The following is a 23,233-nucleotide window of genomic DNA, read 5'->3' as shown; positions in this document are numbered from 1 at the left end:
ATGGAGTGTAGTTTAAAAGTTAATGTAACTTTTCCTTAAATTTGGCTTTCATTTTTTTTTGGTTTAATTCCTTTTTCTATCTTAGTAAACTGTACATATATGGATAGGTGACCCCATTAATTAATTAAATAGGTGGTAATGGCATTTGAGTTGATTAACTTCTTGATTTATGGAAGGTAATTTAAATGTGATTGTAACTTTTTCTTAAATTTGGTTTTCATTTTTTTTGGCTTAATTCCAATTCATATCTTAGTAAACTCTAATATAGTATGATAATATTTAATTATGATGGTTATCATAAAAGCTTTCATTAAATTTAGTCATAAATTATGTAGTTTAACTATGGGTTTGATGTAAAAAATATAATGCCTTACAAAGATAATATGGATTGCTTAAATATAATTAAATTCTCCATATGATATGGTGTTGAAATATATATATTATGGGTGTTTTCTCTTAAAAAGTTACATTTTCCCAAAGCTCATCCATTTTCCATTAGAATTTGACGATAATAACATGTCTCTGTGTGTTAGTGTGCGTGAGTCTTGAAAATTAATCATAACACATGTACCTCCCTGTCTATCTTGAAAATATATCATAACAAAATTGTGTGTTTACATATACATGTGGAAAGGAGCTATGTGTCCTAGAACAATTTCTTTGTGAATTGAATTAGCTTTTATGGAAAAGAATTCTCTAATGACCTTTTATTCCAAAATACCGCATTCATTTTATAAAATCCTTTTTATCAAGAATTTAAATCTATGTTGCGAGGAAAGATGGGTAAGGGGACCGTACTAGAAGGGCCTAGGACACGTAAATCATTTTTTGAAACATGATACTAGGGTTGGTTGAGGGACGGGACTCTAAGGGGTTGGGACAGGTAAATCATTTTTTGAGACAGGTTGCTCGGTTGGTTGAGGGTATATTATAATCTATATATATAATATATAAATATTATATTATAAAAATTATAATATATATGAATTTGTATATTTTCCAATTTTAAACAAGAAAATTAAAATTTTTATGATTTAAATTTTAAATATTTAAATATGCACATGTTTTAACATTCAACATTTATAATGAAATTTCAAAATTTCTAGTTTGATATAAGTGCAAATTGGAGTTTACATTATTAATAAGAATCAAGATATACATACATTGTCATACTACATTCTAAATTTTTTTTAAGGCATCTGCAAACAAGAACTAGGAAATTTTAAAATACTAAAATAAAAATAGTTGACATGTTCTCCAAGTAAAATCACTCTCATCTTGAGGCTCTTATTCATCCATAGCAACTAGACATAGTTCAATAAGGTCATGTAGTTTTATATTCTCATCCACACACACATAGGGTCATCTTTGTATTGGTCTCATCTCTTGGAAGTGGATTGGCTTCAGGATCCAGTAAGTGTCACATAAGCTTAGATAACAGACTACATAAGTGACAGACCAACTATTGTTTTTTGTAAATAACCAAAAAAATATTTAAAAGTTATCTTAATCATAATTTTTATTTTATCGAAATAATAAGTAAATAAATAATCAATTATTTAAACATTCGATATAATTTTTATATACCATTTAAATAAATCCCCTTATTCTTTCTTTCATATTAACTTAGATAATACATCATACATAAGCTTAGATAACATATTTTAAAGTAAATTTTAGTAAATCAATTACAATAATAACCATTAAATATTATTATAGTATATAAAGTGAATTTCATGCCATGAATGAAGAAATGTTGGGTATTTGTTATATTCTTTGGACTCCCCACTCAATAAAAAGAATTGGGTAGTTTTGCACATAGTTTTCACACATGGTTTTAGCCATGATTTTTTTTCCTATTGTATTTTTTAGATCGAGTCAAACTAATAATGATTATGTATTATGTTCTAATACAAGGCTAATGAATTAGGGTTTATGAATTCTTTGATTTTAGGGTTTTTGGTTCCTCGGTTTCTCCTATTTCTCCTTCTCCTTCACAAAATTTGTTGAAATTCCCTTCGTGCTATAGTTCTGGAGTAGAATTTTCATTTTCTTGAATGTCCTACTCTTTAGTTTGACTATGCACCTTAGCAAAGGCTAGAGATGGTGATCCTGTGGCGTGAAGGGAACTAGTAGGCTGTTTAGAAATGATTTTCCTAGGGCCTACTGATGGCTGAGATTCTGTTTTCTTATAGATTTTGTCAATGAAGGTCGCTCGGCTAAGGGTCACCAGCCCCTTAGCTTTTTCAGGTTTGGGTGGAGGTTTGATATTTTTTTCTGGTTTTTTCTACTTAGTCATGCACTCAAATGAACTACTAAATTCTATTCAAACAAAGCAACAACAAATATGTTAGGAAAGCAGACAGTGGAGCAGGGCTTTTACATGCTCCGCATGTAGGTTCTTACCTTCCATTTTTAAGATCCAACTCTTCCCTAACAGGTTCGTACACTACTCTGAAAAAGACAAATGACTACACTCTTTCCCTCGCAACGACGCCAAAATGTAGAGCTATAAAAAGGGTCTCTTTCACCTCTAATTACCTCACATTAATATGTCAATCTGGGAGCATTTTTTTATTTCAAAGAGTGTCTCAGTCTGAGGCTATCATTTTTTAGAGTAATGCTAGTAGTACAGCGTTCAAAAATACAAGAGTAAACATATTCTTGTCTATAACTAAGTTACTTCAAAGGAATAAATCACACACTCACAGACTGGGCAACTTATCAGTCAAGGGTTCGGCAGCAATAGCCCATCCCTTTGGAAGCTGATGGAAAAAAAATTAGAGCATGGACAACGGGTCTGGGAGCTAGACAGTAAATGGCGAGGCTCACTACAGCCACTGATCGTCTCTCACACCAAAACAACAAATGCGAGTAAATGAAACGGTAGATAGAAAAATGGAACAACAAATAAGAAATCGAACAACAAATCTGGAATGGAACCGCAATGCTAAAATGGAACAACAATTCTGAAATGGAACAACAATCAAAGAACTAAGTCTCGTGAGCAGTAATCAATCTTAATATACTAACTCAAATGCACTCATTGTAATCAAATAGTAATCTTTCATTCTTAAGGCAAATCAAGCAGCACACACTAATAGAACAACATTAATTACTAATAAGTTATGGAACAACGCTTTGAAATCATAGACACACACAACACGCTTGAAGAGTAATCTGATCTAGTATCAATCTTAATTAACAGGAATACGACTGCATTCCAAAATGGAACAACATTACTCTTGAATCCAACAATCGTAAAGAACACAACTTTCGAATAAATTCTATAACATGAATGTGCAACACAAAAGCTCTGTAACAGAACAGTAATAATATTCGGTCAAGACTAATAACATTCAATCAACTCTAAAAGGATCAGTAATATAATGCAGAGTCAATACAACAATTTTGTCCGTAAAAACCTTAATGAATTAATCTTAACAGAGCATGTGATGTCAACTTATAAAGCATATCAGATTACCAAATAACGACGATAAGCAAACCACGCAGAAATGAAATCATAGTGATATAGAAGCAAGTGTCCTCAGGGGCCGGGCCCTTAGCCTCCATGGATACACCGCTTTAAGCTAATCCACAGGTAGAGATAAGATAATCACCAAGTTTATATTAAGGCATAAAACAAAAGTACAATGAACTAGTTCTCAACGAGACTCGATTATCAAAGTTTGATCTTTAACAGAAAATTACATAAAGCATAACTTTCCAAAGTTAATAGTATTGTCCCTTTATATAAGGGTGATGGTGGAGATGTCTAAGTAACAAGATAGATAAATCAGCGATCCCTCAGGATCAAAGATCCTAAGGTATTCGCCAAACTGTTAATCCTTAATCATTTCTTTTCTCCTCTACCGAGCTAGTGCCTTCTCCTCCTTTTCGGGGACGGTTTGCTTTGATCTCCTTAGCCTTGTTTGCACTCGGTCCCCTGTCAAAGGGACAGCAGTTACCCTGTTCTTGTCTTTTTCTTTGGAATAGCAGCTCCTCGTTTTCACCCTTTCCTGCACAGGAGAATGAAAACTATCAGTGGTTAAGTCTTGCATATTAATCCCACATGTTTTGTTATAATTCTTTATTGTTTTCCAAATTCATGATGCAAAAAGGTTCACAAGTTCTACTGAAAATCTACTGAAATGATCATCAAAAACATACCTTTTTAGTACTCCACACCTGGTCTTCATAACGCTATTGGATTTTCACTCACTATTCAGACTCCTATGTTTGACAGTTTAAATGGCCTTGGAGAGTTAACTCTCCACTCGCCTAATCCAAGGCCCTAAAATCCTAAAACTTGTTGGTGTATCTAACTTGATAAAAAAAGTTTTAGTGAATTTTAATTAGCGCTTGATTTTAAAATAGGCTATTCTTTAAGTCAAGGGATAAACGTAAGTGAAACTAGTGGTGTTTTGACGCAAAAGAAATTAATAAAAACCAAACTACATGCAAATGCACTTGTTTTTGTTTTTGAATGAAAAGAAATTTCTACAGGGTTCAGAGGAACTTCTAATAAAACAAATTTTATTTTCCTTTCTTTAATTCACGCTTCACACTAACAAAAGTTAACAAAGCTATGTTTGCCTAAAAAGATATGAAAATCTATCCTAATGCAACAAGTATATGCTGATGCAAGAGTCAAAACTACTCTAAAATCAAGAAATGAAAGTTGCTTGCTTACCAATTTTTATTTTGCCACTTAAAATGTTTAGATGGAGTATGAGATGCTACCATTGATTTTGTCTAAACACTAAAAACAAGTTTCAAGACAAACAAAAATCACTTTCATTCACTAAAACAAAACCAAATCAAAACAAAGTTCAAGAAAGGAAAACCAAGTTTTTCAAAAAGTTTTCTTCAAAAGAAACAACAAAGATGTCTTTTCAAAAATGCTCTCAACAAGACTGAAACTTTGTGATTGAAGAATAGGAAAAAAACACTTTTGCAGGTTGACACCACACAATGGATGAAAACTCAACAAAAAGAAATGTGTTTAAATACGCTCCTAACAATCAAAAGCAGCAATGAAAGATTTGGCAACAAAGACCAAAAGATCAAAAAAGACAAATTTCAAGAAAGTATCAATCAACAACTTTCATGAAAAAAAAAGTGGATGGTCACAAAAAGCGATTTTGTCAAGCAAACAAAAAGTCACCAAAAACAAGATTTAACACAAAGATTGAGATCAATCTTACCACTCTAATGAATCAGAGCAGCCAAGATTCCCAACAAGAAATCTTGCGTGCTTAAGAAAAAACAATGACGCTTGCAACAACAAAAACAAGACCAACACTTCTTACAAACAGAGAGAATTTGGAACAAGATGCTTGCTGTAAAACTAACAACTGATACTGGAAAGTGACTATTTAAGACTGAATTAAACCATCAGATAGACCTTCAGAGACAAAAAGATTTAAAAATCTTGAAAATTGCAAGATATACGCGACTGTACTAATGTACAAATTGCGTGTATACGTGACTGTGCTTAAGGAAACCTGCATATACACGGGTTTACTTAAGGAAACATGCGTATATATGCCTCTGTAAGCAAGAAAAATAGCGTATATAAAAGATTTCAAGAAAAATAAAAAACAGTCTGAAGAAACTGGCAAAACTTAGAATTCAATAACAGACCACACAGCAACAGCAAGCAAACAGGCAGCTGAGCTTTGATTGGCTTGAAAACACCCAAACTAGGAACAACAACAGTGTTGTCCCCAGTGGAGTCGCCAATTTTTTTAAGAGAAATGTTCCCCTAGGGCTTTTGGGTTGAAACCCTAGTAGATTGAAAGTTGTTTATACAAAGAAACACACATTCACACAACCATTATGCTAATATAAGAAAATTCTATGATAAGGGGCGTACCTGAGGTCCTACATTTGAGAAGGTCCTTTAGGGTCCAAACCCTTCTTGGATTTCCTTTTGCTCCTTTGACCTACAAAACAACCAATTCTCGAGAGTACAACAATATATGGACTAAACCTTATAAAGAAACCATCTTCATATTATAAAGAAAGGTAGTTAGTTATGAAATTTAAACAACCATTCACATATGAATTCTAACATGAATATCATAAACATGAAGAAGATTTATATTAGGAACCAAGACATGTGTTTCTTTTATTATAGACAAATAAAGTACAGAAAAGGAATAATTTCACCTAAGTCGTCCTTTCGTAGGCTCCAAGCAAAGCCTTCTTCCGGATTCATCCAGCCTCAAGCTTTTAACAAACTCCTTCCATGACTTAATCCATGATAACACAAGTAGTGGATGGACATCAACACACAAGGAAACAAGGGTTTCCTGTACAAATGGGGGAAGTGAAAGAGGCACAAGGATCTCGAGACCTAGTCAGGGAAATCTCATCATAATAACCTTTCTCTCTCTTCTCTCCTCCCTTAGGCCTTCCCATTGAAGCCTTTTTATACTTCTCCCAAAGCAGTATTTTAATTGGGAGTTGGTTGGGAATAGTTGGGCCACGGGCACTAGCAGGTCATCAGCAAGTAAAACCTGCGATCTCTGCCTGAAATTAAGGAGTTTTATATTTTTTTAGGTGTTTTAATACATATACATGGGTTGGGTATATGCCTACCAACATATACACACATTTAACTCAGTGCAATGTCGCGTATAAGGGATAAAACATTGTTTTTAAAATTTTTGGACCAAGTCTGGAAGGAGGGGTTGCCCTAGGCCATGAGTGTTATTGGAAATAATACTGAGAGGGGGGGTGAATCAGTATTATCAAATTCTTTTCAATATATCTTCCTTATTTATACTTTGAATAATTCTTCAAATATTGATCATTACTTTGTATGTCAGAATCATAAAATAATGAGCAGGAACAAGAAAAGCAAATAGTCACACAAAAGAACACCAGATATAAGGTGGAAACCCAATGTGGGTGAAAACCACCTGCTGCAATATGTCTCTATCTTCTTTTAATAAGAAACTCCTTTTACAATGATTTTGTACTGGTGCAGTCCTTTACCAGTACGCAGGCTACAACCTGCACAGAGCTACAACTCTCTCTTTCGTTTTCCAGTCTCTCCTGGAAGGGAGCTACAACCCCCTACTTCTTTTCTTTCAAGGACCACTTTCCATGAATTTTCAAACTGGATCCAAGAACATCAAAAACCCATCAACTACACTTGCATCATCAATCTCTAATTTCACCAAAGCCAACCCGCATACAGATCTGCAAATATTTCCTTATAACTTTGCAGTTGTTACATAAGACATACCCAGATCATAACATGTGTAAAATAAAACATGCATCAATAATTCAGACCCAGATTATTAGATTTATAGATCAAGCGTATGCCACATATCACAGATCAAAATCATATAGAGATACCACTATTCCAGCCTTATGATTTTGACCCATCAATAGAACTTATCCTTCTCCTTATGCTCAGGTTCCTTCTTCATTCAGATCCAGATCTGCACCATAACCCAATCACAATATTCCAAATCTAGCACTTTATCAGATATTCGATAATTCAGAAGATGCCTTGCCAAATGATCTTCTTCCTCTTTTATAGCCTTAGTCCTTTCTCAATACCACGGTCCAAAACCATAGGATCAAAAAACTGTTGGACTAATACCATGAACCAACCATGAAAGTGCGTGAGATCAACACTTTTGGTTGCAATACCACGGGCCAAAACCATAGGATCAAAAACTGTCGGACTAATACCATGAACCAACCATGAAAGTGCGTGAGATCAACACTTTTGACGAGGTACCATGGTCCAAAACCATAGGTTCAAATACCAGGGACTAACTACCATGGACCAAAGGTAAGTTCTCCAACATATACGCGCTTTTCCTCATAGGTTCAAATACCAAGGACTAACTACCATGGACCAAAGGTAAGTTCTCCAACATATACGCGCTTTTCCTCATAGGTTCAAATACCAAGGACTAACTACCATGGACCAAAGGTAAGTTCTCCAACATATACGCACTTTTCCTTGCATGAAAGTGCGTGAACTTTTTCTCTTCATGAAATAAACTTTTCTCTGCATAAAAGTGCGTGAACTTTTCTCTACATGAAATAAACTTTTCTCTGCATAAAAGTGTGTGAAATTTTCTCTACATGAAATAAAATTTTCTCTGCATATAAGTGCGTGAACTTTTCTCTACACTATAATTTATTATCTGAGATGAGTGGGTTGCCATCAAGTACAACATATGTATCATAATGCCAAAAAATCTCCCCCTTTGGCCTTGATGGCAACAACAACCAATCACTCTCACCCTTTGACATCAAGGGCAAAGGGTTATGCTCCCCCTAAGAACATGCTCCCCCTGACTATAAACCAGATCTGCAAAGAAGAACCATAATCCATGACCATGAAAGATATAGAGACGTATTGCAACAATATTCAGACCAGCATCCATGATCTCCTGCTGTACTTCCTCCATAATGCCAACAATGCATGATATGCTCCCCCTGAAACTGTGCCATTCGATCTTTGACCAATCCGCAACCCAGCACATGTACGCATATACTTCAGATGAACCTTGCGTACAACCAACAATTAGAAGAGATTCAACAACAAGATGATGCATCAACAACCCCCAGCTTTTGCTTGAGGTATTCAAAGGTCTCCCTAGGCAATGGTTTGGTGAGTATATCAGCAACCTGTTCCTTAGAAGGAACATACTCCAACTTGACCTTTTTTTCAAGCACTTGTTCCCGGAGAAAGTGATACTTGATTGCTATGTGCTTGGTTTTTGAATGCATGACTAGGTTCTTTGAAATGTTGATTGCACTTGTCTTATCACATAAGATGGAGATGGGTGGTGTACAAGTGATTTGAAAATCCTGCAAGGTCTGCATCATCCAAAGGAGTTGAGTGCAGCAAGATGCAGCAGCAACATTTTCTGCTTCAGCTGTAGACAAGGCAATCGAACTCTGTTTCTTGCTAAGCCAAGATACTAATCTGGAACCCATAAAGAATGCACCACCACTTGTGCTTTTCCTGTCATCCACACTTCCGGCCCAATCTGCATCTGTATAAGTATGAAGTGTGAGATCTGTATCTCTAGGATACCATAAGCCATAGTTTTGAGTCCCTTGAAGATATTTGAAGATTCTCTTTACTGCCCGAAGATGAGTTTCCTTTGGATTTGCCTGAAATCTTCCAACTATTCCACCTGCATGCATGATGTCTGGTCGGGTACCTGTCAAATAAAGTAGACTTCCAATAATAGATCTGTAAGTTGGTTGATGCACTGCTGCTAATTCATCATTTGCACTGAGGTTACATCCTGTGACCATGGGTGTACATACTGGTTTTGCTTCTTCCATCCCATATTTCTTCAAAATCTGCTTGAGATACTTGGTTTGAGACAAGAAGATCCCTCCTTCATTTTTTTGGATTTGCAAACCAAGAAAATATTTCAATTCTCCAAGCAAGGACATTTCGAATTCTTTCTGCATCACCAAGGCAAAGCTTTGACTCATAGATTCTTCATTGCTGCCAAAGATAATGTCATCTACATACACAACAGGTATTAGCAATTTGTCATTTTCAAATTTTTATATAAAGATTGCTATCTGCTGATCCTTTTGAAAAACCTTTTTGATGAAGATATTTGTCAAAACGATAGTACCAAGCATTTGGAGCTTGTTTAAAACCATAGAGAGCCTTTTTCAATCTGCATACAAGATTTGGATCATTTCCAAGAATGAAACCATCTGGCTGCTCAATGTATACTTCTTCTTCTAAGTCTCCATTCAGAAAGGCTGATTTCACGTCCATTTGAAATACTTTGAACTTTTGAAAGCTTGAGAGAGCAAGGAACATTCGGATGGCCTCAAGTCTTGCAACAGGAGCAAAAGTTTCCTCAAAATCTATTCCTTCTTGCTGCGCATACCCTTTATAGACAAGTCTTGCCTTGTTTCTAATTACTTCCCCATTTTCATTCAACTTATTTTTGAAGACCCATTTTGTCCCTATAACATTCTTATCCTTTGGTCTAGGAACCAACTCCCAAGTGTTGTTCTTTTCAATCTGCTCAAGTTCTTCATCCATTGCTTTGACCCAACATTCATCTTTGCATGCCTCTTTTACATTTTGTGGTTCAGTGGAGGAGAGTAATGCCAAATAGCTTGAAGCTTCTGCAATTGTTCTTCTTGTTTGTACACCTGCTTCTTTCTGCCCCAAAATCTGAGATTCTGGATGATTCTTCTGAACGTACCGGGATGGAGTCTTCTCTTCTATTCTTATCTGTTCCTCTGGTGCTCCTTGAGGTTCTTCTTCTTCATCATTCTGTCTTTGAGGGTAGTCTTCATCTTCTTCGATATTTTCATGATTTACTTGCCTAGGAATGTATCCCTTTTCATCAACCACTACATCAATGCTGTCAACAATTCTTCCAAGTCTTTTATTGTAGCACTTATATGCTTTGCTGTGTGGAGAATAACCAAGAAGAATGCCTTCATCTGCTCTAGGTTCAAGTTTGCCAAGTTTCTCATCAGTATTCTTAATATAGCATTTGCTTCCAAAGATTTTGAAGTGCTTTACCGAAGGAGTCTCACCATACCAGAGCTCATGAGGAGTTTGAGTGTTGTTCACTCGGACATTTTTTTTGTTGAGAATAACAACTGCAACATATGCGGCTTCACCCAAGAAAGTTGCGGGAGTTCCAGACTCATCCAGCATAGCACGAGCCATTTGTTGGACTGTTCTGTTCATCCTTTCCACCACTCCATTTTGCTGAGGAGTTCTAGCTGTAGAGAATTCTCTTCTTATCCCATGTTCTTCACAGAAATCAAAAAATTCATTTGAGGTAAACTCCCCACCTCTGTCAGACCTGAGGCACTTAATTTTGTAACCTGATTCATTTTCAACCAAGGCTTTGAAGGATTTGAATTCCTTGAATGCTTCGTCTTTGTGCTTCATAATTCCTAACCAAACAAACATGGAGAAATCGTCAATGAATAATATCAAGTATTCTTCTCCTCGAGGTGTCCTTTTCCTAAATGGACCACATACATCTGTATGGACTAGATCAAGAGGCATGCTAGCTAATCCTTCCTTCTCTGGAAAGTTAGTTCTGGTTTGCTTTCCAAACTGACATGATTTGCATATGGTGTTGTCTAGAATTTTGATATCTGGAAGACCACGAACTGCCTGATATTTGCATGCATTTCTTATTTTTGAAAAGCTTAGATGCCCCAACCTCTAGTGCCATAACGATTGTTCATCATCCTTGCTCAAATAGCATTGTTGTTGTCCCTCTTCAAATATGTATAAATTATTTGGAGTTCTTCTAGCTTTGATCACTGTTTTCCCTGTATCAAGATCACGAACGCTACATCCATTTGATCGAAATATTACCTCGGTTCCTTGATCTCACATCTGACTGACACTCAGAAGGTTATGCTTCAAGCCATCAACATACAAAACATTTCCAGCTTTGACATTTTCTTTTAACTGAGCTGTGGCTTTTCCTTTTATAGTTGCTGGAGTATCATTTCCAAAAGAAACTTTCTTTCCCTTTTCTAAAGCAGAATATGATTCAAGTTTTTCTTTATCACCTGTCATATGCTTCGAACATCCACTGTCGATGTACCATAGATTTTCCTGTCCTTCTGCATAAAAGGCTATCCCACATCTTTCTGTTTGTGGTTCCTTTATTCTCCATGTTCTCGTGCTTGAGGCTTGTTCCTTTTTCTGCTGAAACCTGCTCCTGCATTCAGAATCTTCATGACCAAAGTTATTGCAAATAGAACATTCAACTTCATTTTCAAGAGCCGAAAAGTTGTTATAGGTCCTTTTGGTAATCCCGATCATACTTCTTTGTTCTTGAGCTTCTCTAGTCATGATTGATTTATATGCAACACATTGAGCTGCTTTGTGACCAAAGTTATGGCAAGAGAAACATTGCCCATTGAAGAAACTTCTGCGATTATCAAATCTACCGGCCAAATGATTTTAATTTCTATTGCCATCCATTCTTGAAGCAAATTGAGAAGATTTTACCTGTGGCTGGTTGTAGCTTTTGTTCATCCTTAAGACAGATTGCCCCTGGTTTACCTGATAGTCTTTGTTCATTCTTGATGTAATTCGTCCCTGCTTTACCTCGTGATCTCCATTTTGCTTTTGCTCATTCCTTCTTGCTGCATCAAGATAACTCTTTGAGGTGGATGCTTGAGATGTTTCTCCATTATACCCCAAACCTGTCTTGTTTAGCGGAGAACGCTGTACATTGATGATCTCATCCAGAGTTTCAGATCCTTTGAAAAACTTAAGATTAATAGCCTTTGTTTTCTCAATTTCTTTTCTAAGGCCAACAATTTCACCTTCTAATTTTTCAAGATATTTTTCTTTTTCATCAATTTGAAATTGTAGAGTATCAATGATCATATTCTTTTCTTCTATACATGTCTTAAGTCTAGAAATCTCTTCATTAAAACTATCCACATCTATAGCATCCATGTAATCATCATCTTCAAAGGCCATTAAAATTTTATAGTCATTACCTCGTTCATCTTCATCACTATTTGATAGACCATCACTGTCTTCATGAGTGTAGTAGCTTTTCTTATTTGCATTCTGTTTCTTCTTCCATCTAATAGGTTCCTTTCCCTTGTCGATCTTATCCTTATGAGGACATTTGGCAGCATAGTGACCTACTCTTCCACAAGAAAAGCATTTGAAGGGTAACTTACCTCTGAACCGTCCAGCACCCCATTGAAGATTTCAGACAAAATTTGATTCTTCTTCTTCTTCTGACCCATGTCCTGATTCATAGTACTCTCCTTTACCTGAAGCCTTGAAGGCAACTTCTTTCCTGTCAGATGGACCTCCTTTTCTCATTTCATAAGCAGTTAGAATTCCATGTAGTTGTGACATTTCAAGATGTTGTAGATTCTCCTTTTCTTCTATAGCAGAAACTTTAGATTCAAACCTAGGTGACAAAGATCTTAGAACTTTTTCAACCACAACAACTTCTTTTATTTCTTCACCCAAATTTTTCATACAATTAACAATCTCATCCACACGAAGAAAATAGTTAGCCACACTTTCATCATTATACATTCTGAGATTCTCATACTGAATCCTGAGGGTTTGAAGTTTTGCACGTTTTACCTGTTCATCTCCTTCGTAGCTCAAAACAATCATGTCCCATATTTCTTTTGCGGATTTATATTGCATAACCTTCACGAATTCAGATTGAGATAGACATCCTAGAAGAGTATTAACCGCCTTTGCATTTGTTTCATATTTCTTCTTCTCAGCTGAATCTGTAGGAGTAGCTGATGGAAAAGTATACCCTGTTTCTATAATGTCCCATACGTCTGTACCCAAAGATTGAAGATAGGCAGTAACTCTTACCTTCCAATATATGAAGTTTGTCCCATCAAAAATCGGCGGCCTGATTGATGCTTCCCTCTCGTAGTTGCTCATGATGTTAGATCTTCCTTCAAGCGATCAAGCTTCTTCAGAAGGACCTGCTCTGATACCAATTGTTCGAAATAATACTGAGAGGGGGGGTGAATCAGTATTATCAAATTCTTTTCAATATATCTTCCTTACTTATACTTTGAATAATTCTTCAAATATTGATCATTACTTTGTATGTTAGAATCATAAAATAATGAGCAGGAACAAGAAAAGCAAATAGGCACACAAAAGAAGACCAGATATAAGGTGGAAACCCAATGTGGGTGAAAACCACCTGCTGCAATATGTGTCTATCTTCTTTTAATAAGAAACTCCTTTTACAATGATTTTGTACTGGTGCAGTCCTTTACAAGTACGCAGGCTATAACCTGCAGAGAGCTACAACTCTCTCTTTCGTTTTCCAGTCTCTCCTGGAAGGGAGCTACAACCCCCTACTTCTTTTCTTTCAAGGACCACCTTTCATGGATTTACTAAAATTTACTTTAAAATATGTTATCTAAGCTTATGTATGATGTATTCTAAGTTAATATGAAAGAAAGAATAAGGTGATTTATTTAAATGGTGTATAAAAATTATATCTAATGTTTAAATAATTGATTATTTATTTACTTATTATTTCGATAAAATAAAAATTATGATTAAGATAATTTTAGTTATTTTTTTGGTTATTTACAAAAAACAATAGTTTTAATAAATTTATCGAGAAAGAATTTAAAGGTTTAAAGAATAAAAAATTATTGATAATTATAAATATCATATTTCTAAGTTGTGTACTTCTCATAGCTCAATTGGCAATGGCTCTAGAAATATAGTCTCACTACCTCTTCGGTACAAATCTTGTGATATCCTCCCAATAAACGTGAGAAGTTGCATAGCCCTACCAAAACTTACAAAAAAAATAAATATCATATTTCTAAGTTGAAAAGAATATATATTTCTAAGGAATAAATTTAAGTCGTGCCTAACTATTATACATTTATAGTTTTTGGGGGACATCATGTAAAATAATTCTTGATCAAATTAGTGTATTCGATGTTAATCAAATATAATACATGTTTTTATTTTCTCATATTAATATTTTAATTCACAAAGCTAGTGATTCTTTCCATAGACATCAATCATCAACTAATATAACCACATGTTGATGTACATTGTTCAATACTATTTGCCACCCTTTTAACTAATAACATTTATCTCCATATCTAAAACGCATTTTGATCATATCTTACACTTATGTATGCACATGTCACATGGCTATTTGAATAGTGTCTCTTGGCCCCACCACACATCGAACCATTACATCAAGGAACATGCTAGCTTAGGTGTTAAGAATTCATTAAAAATGAGTTGAGAAGCATGCAAAATCTCTAGAAACCCTTAAGTTCCACAACTTGACTATAACTAAAATAATATACATATATTTAAACTAAGCAATAAGATAATATTTAAGTGCATGAAGTATGTGATTAAAAAGATATTGTCTAAATTTATTTAACTATAATCAAAGCTTGATTTACCATGTGTGACTATGATTTAATTTAATGAATATGTAATCTAAACCATTTAATTAATATTTATATTAAATAAAATTTAAATTATTTGAATTTTTATTGAATTAAATTTTTAATACTTTTATTTTATTTCTTATTAATTTGATATTATATAAGTGCTAAAGTGAAAACATTGAAATTTTAAATAATGTTTAAACCAATTATTTAATTGGTTATGGAAATTGATTTAACCAATTTTTTTATTCATGAGATGTAGTAAACTCTACATATAATAAGATAATATTTAATCATTTTTCTTGTTGTGCTGAATTCTATTTAGGCCTAGACCTTAGAGACTCAAAAAGTCTCAAACCTAAAGAGAGAACTTTTCCAAAAGTGAGCTTATAAATAGCTAATTTTTTGCATATATACTTCCATAGTGATATTAAACATATTTTTTTTGAAAACTTCTAATATTTTGTGTATTCTCTTTGGTGTGCCCCACTTTTTAGGTGAAAGCTTCAACCATACTCTTGTTCGTGAACATGGATGAAGTGTTCGCTACAAGCCTTAGGCACATCAAACAAAATGCCATAAGTCTTCAATAACACCAAATAGATTTATTTATTTATTCCTATTTATCATTTCTATATAATAATAATTATATTTAAACTAACTTTTAAATATTTTTGTTGTTATTCCAAAAAATGTAAAACACTCCTTTTAATAATTAAAAAAACCAAATATTTAAATAACACAACATTATTCATAATTATAAATATAAATGAGTCAAATTTTTATCTTGAAAAAAATGTAGATATCTTTATATTTTTTGGTTGCCATTTTTTGAAATAATTCTCCATCAAATTGTGATGTGCAATGTTAATCAAATATCATAAATGTTTTCATTTCTTCATATGATATTTTGATTAAAAAATTTGTTGATTCTTTCCATAAATATCGATCGTCAACTAAAACAACCACATGCTCATATACAATGTTCAATACTGTTTTCCATCCTTTTAACTAATAAAATTTATGATCATATCTAAACCACATTCTGATCATATCTTCATGAAAATTGAACCTTGCACAATAGTGAAAATCTCCATGTTTTCGATATCCCCGATGAGAGGAGCGAGCTAGGGTTTGGAGTAGGAAGTAAGAGGAGGAGTGAGCTGGGAACCATGGAGGTGCCACTAGGAGGGAGTTCCACTCCCTCCTACAGCAACGTTGTTTCAAATAAAAGTAGAGAAATGAACTTGAACGGATTCAGGAGACCCTCGGAGAAAGGAAAAAAATATAGACTCAACAGAATCGAAAAGCAGCAAAGATTATGTTTAGGAAGAAACTCACGGGAGGGTTAGAAGGGAGAAGATTCCAGAGGACAGCACTCAGAAAAAAGAAGGGTACAACTCTGCAGAGGGATCTTGTAAGCCCAATACTGCCACCAGACCTAGGGTGGTTCTAAATGATTCTACACTACAAGAGCATAGAGATCACATGACGACTTATGCTATTATCTGTAAGTTTATGGGTTTATGGCGCATAGAGAAGAATGTGTATACTTGGATTAGAAATGACTGGAAACCAAAGGGAGATATAGCTTTTCATCTAGGGTCCAAGGGATTCTTCACAGTGGTTTTCAATAGCCTAGAGGATAAAGACAAAGTTTTTAAAGGAGGACCTTATTTCTATGCTTCTGCAGGACTCTATATGCGACCTTGGGTAATGAACATTGTCCCGGAGTGGGAGACATTCACTTCGATCGTAGTATGGATAAGAATTTACTCCTTACCTATAGATTATTAGCTGCCTAAATCCCTCAAAGCTATAGGAAATAAATTATGACATTTTCTAAAAAATTTCGAGGCAACTCTGAGAGGGAAATATACTTCCTTCGCATGAATATGTGTGGAAATGGATTTATCAGGAGCTCTCCCCGATGAAGTGGTCTTAGAAGTGTATGATGAGGAATGGGTACATGCAATGGACTATGAATATGTCCCTTTTAGATGCCGAAAATGTCATGAACATGAACACCTTTTCAGAGATTGCCCACAAAACAAGTGGGAGGAGAATTCGAGGACCAACATACACAAAGATCTCGAAGGATAAACCAAGATAGGAGGCAGAGGAAGAAGGTATCAGAAAAAATAGAGTGATGATAAAGTAGCAAGTCACAATAGTTCTTCCCGGATGCGGGTGACATCACCGCCTATGCCGCATGTTGAGGCAGTTAAGAGGCATGTGGCTTGTCACATGGGCCTCTGGCAGCCCGGACAAGCCACGCCATGCCAAACTGCTCGAACCTTAAATTCGCCGGAAGGCGATGCAATTGGTATTTTCGCAATGTCTCGGGGGGATGGGAATGTCGTTTGGCTGTCTCGTCTGGAGCAGAGGAGCGTTGGAGGAATGTACAGGGAGTTGCAGGCGCCATTCAATGCGCTGCAACATACGAGGAGCAAGGCGGTTAATAAGGAGGCCATCCTTACCGCTCAGATGAATCACAAACCAGTCGAGTGGGTAATTGCTTGGGATTCTGACAATCCAGAGGAGTGGGTAATTGCTTGGGATTCTGGAGGTATTGCTGGAGAGGCAGGCCATAGCCATATGCCGAGGGAGCGACTTAGGATGTGCAGTCGCAGAGGCATGTCTCGAGGGCGCTCAGGCTCCCAGAGGCCTGAAATCTCTCCTTCGTCTTCACTTGAAATCACCTCTGAGCAAAACAGGCCTCCAGGCCGTAATGCCAGAGGCAATTGTTGGGGTATGCCGGAGTGTGGCCATGCGGAACATCCGGCCATTCGCTACAGAATTCCCTGTGCCTTTGCTAACAATACTCTCATAGTGTCTGTTACTGTGGAGCATTGCAGCAGTGTTCGGGGGCGCATGGACACGGTGATAGTTCCGCGGGTCGAAATGGAGACTCCCACTGTGGATTTCACGCGCCCGGTTCAGAAGGATGAAGCTGGCCCCAGCGAACCTGTTCGCAGAAGCTCGAGTCCGGGTAGGGAGCCTGTGCAACGAAGCTCAGACAAGGGCAAGGGAGCTGCGGAAAATCTCAAGGGACCTGCTTCTGATGAGCCGCATTCCACGGATGAAGATTAGCGCTGCACTCGCCAAGTCTAGGAAGCAAGGGATGAATTCCTCTGACCTTTTCATTTTCAGTTCTTTGCATTTCTGTCATCTAGCTCAGGACGGTAATCTCTGTCCATATCGCCATAGTTTCAGTCCACGCGTCGTCCATCATGTTCACCATGTTGTCCATCATCCACCGTGTCATCTCTGGAACTCTTCGTGTCGGTCACAGCATGTTACGTGTCGGTCTCAGTTTGTTATGTGTCGCTCCTCTCAGCATGGAAGTAATGTATATGATCTTCGTTGAAGAAACAGGGCTTTGGCCTAGCTGTAATATTTGTAACATTTTTGACTTTTTTGTAATATAAATAGATCAGTTTTACGGAGAAAAAAAAAAAAAGTCACAATAGTTCTTAAATTTTAGAAGACGAAGGGGGGAAGAGTGAGAAAGATGTTACTTTGGACAATCATCCTAAAGAGATAGAAAAGGAAGACAACATGGAAATAATACAAGATAACAAAAAACTATGCGAATGCATACCAAACAGCATGGAACAAAGCAAGGATCAAGAGATGACCCCTAGTGAAGTTGGGACTGAGGACCAATAGCTATATGAGATACTTGAGAGAGAGAATCTTGATCTAGAGAAATTCTTAAACCAGGGAACAAGCAAAGGGATAGACTCCCTACCAGAAGACGAGTTTGACATAGTACAATAGCTTTTCCTCTGTCGATCTCAGATAAAAACATTAGGAAAAAAAAGAAGCCATGAAAGCCATGACCAGCGAGGGGTTAAATCAATGGAGGAAATATCAAGACACTCAGCTAGGAACCCAGGCACGAAAAGAGGCAAAAAGAGTCAAAATGAACTGCTAATAGAGTGTGGAAAGCTCATGATCAACTCACGTAAGATGAAAGATCTTACGAGTTACTCATTCAAAAACCCATCATCATGAATCTCACAACATGGAATATCAAAGGTCTAGGAAGTAAAAGAAAGCAGAGGAATCTCCGCAGTAGAATAAAAGAAGAAAACCCAGATATGGTGTTCATACGGGAAACACAATGTTCAATAGATAAAGTTCGAAAGATACATAGAAAATGGCTCAGTAAGTATGAATACCTAGAAGTAAAAGCAATAATATAGCGGGAGGGATTCTCATACTCTAGAATCCCTAGAAATTTGACATTTTGGATGCGAAAGCATCTAGGAACTATCTTTCAATGGTTATCCAACATTTAGGTAACAAGGATATTTATATGGTTACTAACGTCTATGGTCCTCAAAATCCTAACGATAAACTCAAGCTTCTCACCTCACTGGAGGAGCTTAGATAGAGACACCTAGCAATACCCTCGATTCTGGGCGGAGATTTCAACATGATCAAATATCTTACAGAAGAAAAGGAGGCACTAGACTAATAGGCAAGGATTCTATTGTCATTCAGAACTTCCTCATCAATTTGAAGCTAGTGGACTTAGAAACAGCAAATAGGATCTTCACCTAGAATAATAAGAGGGGAGGAGCATCACAAGTTGCTTCAAAACTAGATATCTTCGTAATCTCGGAGAACCTCCTCCTCTCGAGGCCTAACTTGAATGATTTTATCCTACCTTTTGGAGGGTCGTACCACTGGCCAATTCAGCTATAAGATTCTTTTATTGGCACTCCAAGGAAAAGACCCTTTAGGTTTGAAAATGTTTGGCTTAGTCACCCTAATTTCATAGCCATATAAGATAATCCAGACGCGGAGATGTCTAAGTAACAAGATAGATAAAGCAGCGATCCCTCAGGATCAAAGATCCTAAGGTATTCGCCAAACTGTTAATCCTTAATCATTTCTTTCCTCCTCTGCCAAGCTAGTGCCTTCTCCTCCTTTTCTGGGCCGGTTTGCTTTGATCTGCTTAGCCTCATTTGCACTCGGTCCCCCGTCAAAGGGACAGCATTTACCCTGTTCTTGTCTTTTTCTTTGGAATAGCAGCTCCTCGTTTTCACCCCTTCTTGCACAGGAGAATGACAACTATCAGCGGTTAAGTCTTGCATATTAATCCCACATGTTTTGTTATAATTCTTTATTGTTTTCCAAATTCATGATGCAAAAAGGTTCACAAGTTCTACTGAAAATCTACTGAAATGATCATCAAAAACATACCTTTTTAGTACTCCACACCTGGTCTTCATAACGCTATTGGATTTTCACTCACTATTCAGACTCCTATGTTTGACAGTTTAAATGGCCTTAGAGTGTTAACTCTCCACTCGCCTAATCCAAGGCCCTAAAATCCTAAAACTTGTTGGTGTATCTAACTTGATAAAAAAAAGTTTTAGTGAATTTTAATTAGCGCTTGATTTTAAAATAGGTTGTTCTTTAAGTCAAGGGATAAACGTAAGTGAAACTAGTGGTGTTTTGACGCAAAAGAAATTAATAAAAACCAAACTACATGCAAATGCACTTGTTTTTGTTTTTCAATGAAAAGAAATTTCTACAGGGTTCAGAGGAACTTCTAATAAAACAAATTTTCTTTTCCTTTCTTTAATTCACGCTTCACACTCACAAAAGTTAACAAAGCTATGGATGCCTAAAAAGATATGCAAATCTATCCTAATGCAACAAGTATATGCTGATGCAAGAGTCAAAACTACTCTAAAATCAAGAAATGAAAGTTGCTTGTTAACCAATTTTTATTTTGCCACTTAAAATGTTTAGATGGAATATGAGATGCTACCATTGATTTTGTCTAAACACTAAAAACAAGTTTCAAGACAAACAAAAATCACTTTCATTCACTAAAACGAAACCAAATCAAAACAAAGTTCAAGAAAGCAAAACCAAGTTTTTCAAAAAGTTTTCTTCAAGAGAAACAACAAAGATCTCTTTTAAAAAATGCTCTCAGCAAGACTGAAACTTTGTGATTGAAGAATAGGCCAAAAACACTTTTGCAAGTTGACACCACACAATGGATGAAAACTCAACAAAAAGAAATGCGTTTAAATACGCTCTTAACAATCAAAAGCAACAATGAAAGATTTGGCAACAAAGACCAAAAGATCCAAAAAGACAAATTTCAAGAAAGTATCAATCCACAACTTTCATGAAACAAAAAAGTGGATGGTCACAAAAAGCGATTTTGTCAAGAAAACAAAAAGTCACCAAAAACAAGATTTAACACAAAGATTGAGATCAATCTTACCACTCTGATGAATCAGAGCAGCCAAGATTCCCAACAAGAAATCTTGCGTGCTTAAGAAAAAACAATGACTCTTGCAACAACAAAAACAAGACCAACACTTCTTACAAACAGAGAGAATTTGGAACAAGATGCTTGCTGTAAAACTAACAACTGATACTGGAAAGTGACTATTTAAGACTGAATTAAACCATCAGATAGACCTTCAGAGACAAAAAGATTTAAAAATCTTGAAAATTGCAAGATATACGCGACTGTACTAATGTACAAATTGCGTGTATATGTGACTGTGCTTAAGGAAACATGCGTATACACGGGTTTACTTAAGGAAACATGTGTATATATGCCTCTGTAAGCAAGAAAAATAGAATATATAAAAGATTTCAAGAAAAATAAAAAACAGTCTGAAGAAACTGGCAAAACTTAGAATTCAATAACAGACCACACAGCAACAGCAAGCAAATAGGCAGCTAAGCTCTGATTGGCTTGAAAACACCCAAACTAGGAACAACAACAGTGTTGTCCCCAGTGGAGTCGCCAATTTTGTTAAGGGAAATGTTCCCCTACGGCTTTTGGGTTGAAACCCTACTAGATTGAAAGTTGTTTATACAAAGAAACACACATTCACACAACCATTATGCTAATATAAGAAAATTATATGATAAGGGGCGTACCTGAGGTCCTACATTTGAGAAGGTCCTTTAGGGTCCAAACCCTTCTTGGATTTCCTTTTGCTCCTTTGACCTACAAAACAACCAATTCTCGAGAGTACAACAGTATATGGACTAAACCTTATAAAGAAACCATCTTCATATTATAAAGAAAGGTAGTTAGTTATGAAATTTAAACAACCATTCACATATGAATTCTAACATGAATATCATAAACATGAAGAAGATTTATATCAGGAACCAAGACATGTGTTTCTTTTATTATAGACAAATAAAGTATAGTAAAGGAATAATTTCACCTAAGTCGTCCTTTCGTAGGCTCCAAGCAAAGCCCTCTTCCGGATTCATCCAGCCTCAAGCCTTTAACAAACTCCTTCCATGACTTACTCCATGATAACACAAGTAGTGGATGGACATCAACACACAAGGAAACAAGGCTTTCCTGTACAAATGGGGGAAGTGCAAGAGGCACAAGGATCTCGAGACCTAGTTAGGGAAATCTCAGTATAATAACCTTTCTCTCTCTTTTATCCTTCCTTAGGCCTTCCCATTGAAGCCTTTTTATACTTCTCCCAAAGTAGTATTTTAATTGGGAGTTGGTTGGGAATAGTTGGGCCACGGGAACTAGCATGTGATCAGCAAGTAAAACTCGCGATCTCTGCCCGAAATTAAGGAGTTTTATATATTTTTAAGTGTTTTAATACATATACATGGGTTGGCTATATGCCTACCCACATATACACACATTTAACTCAGTGCAATGTCGCGTATAAGGGATAAAACATTGTTTTTTAAATTTTTGGACCAAGTCTGGAAGGAGGGGTTTCCCTAGGTCATGAGTGCTGTTGGAAATAATACTGAGAGGGGGGGTGAATCAGTATTATCAAATTCTTTTCAATATATCTTCCTTATTTATACTTTGAATAATTCTTCAAATATTGATCATTACTTTGTATGTCAGAATCATAAAATAATGAGCAGGAACAAGAAAAGAAAATAGTCACACAAAAGAACACCAGATATAAGGTGGAAACCCAATGTGGGTGAAAACCACCTGCTGCAATATGTCTCTATCTTCTTTTAATAAGAAACTCCTTTTACAATGATTTTGTACTGGTGCAGTCCTTTACCAGTACGCAGGCTACAACCTGCAGAGAGCTACAACTCTCTCTTTCGTTTTCCAGTCTCTCCTGGAAGGGAGCTACAACCCCCTACTTCTTTCTTTCAAGGACCACTTTTCATGAATTTTCAAACTGGATCCAAGAACATCAAAAACCCATCAACTACAATTGCATCATCAATCTTTGATTTCACCAAAGCCAACCCGCATACAGATCTGCAAATATTTCCTTATAACTTTGCAGTT

The sequence above is a fragment of the Pinus tabuliformis genome, chromosome Q (genome assembly GCF_031772625.1).
Source record: "Pinus tabuliformis cultivar Carrire ecotype Pingquan chromosome Q, CPIR1, whole genome shotgun sequence".
In the NCBI taxonomy this organism is placed as follows: Eukaryota; Viridiplantae; Streptophyta; class Pinopsida; order Pinales; family Pinaceae; genus Pinus; species Pinus tabuliformis.
The sequence above is the reverse complement of the archived record's forward strand: the minus strand, read 5'-3'. Positions refer to the sequence as shown.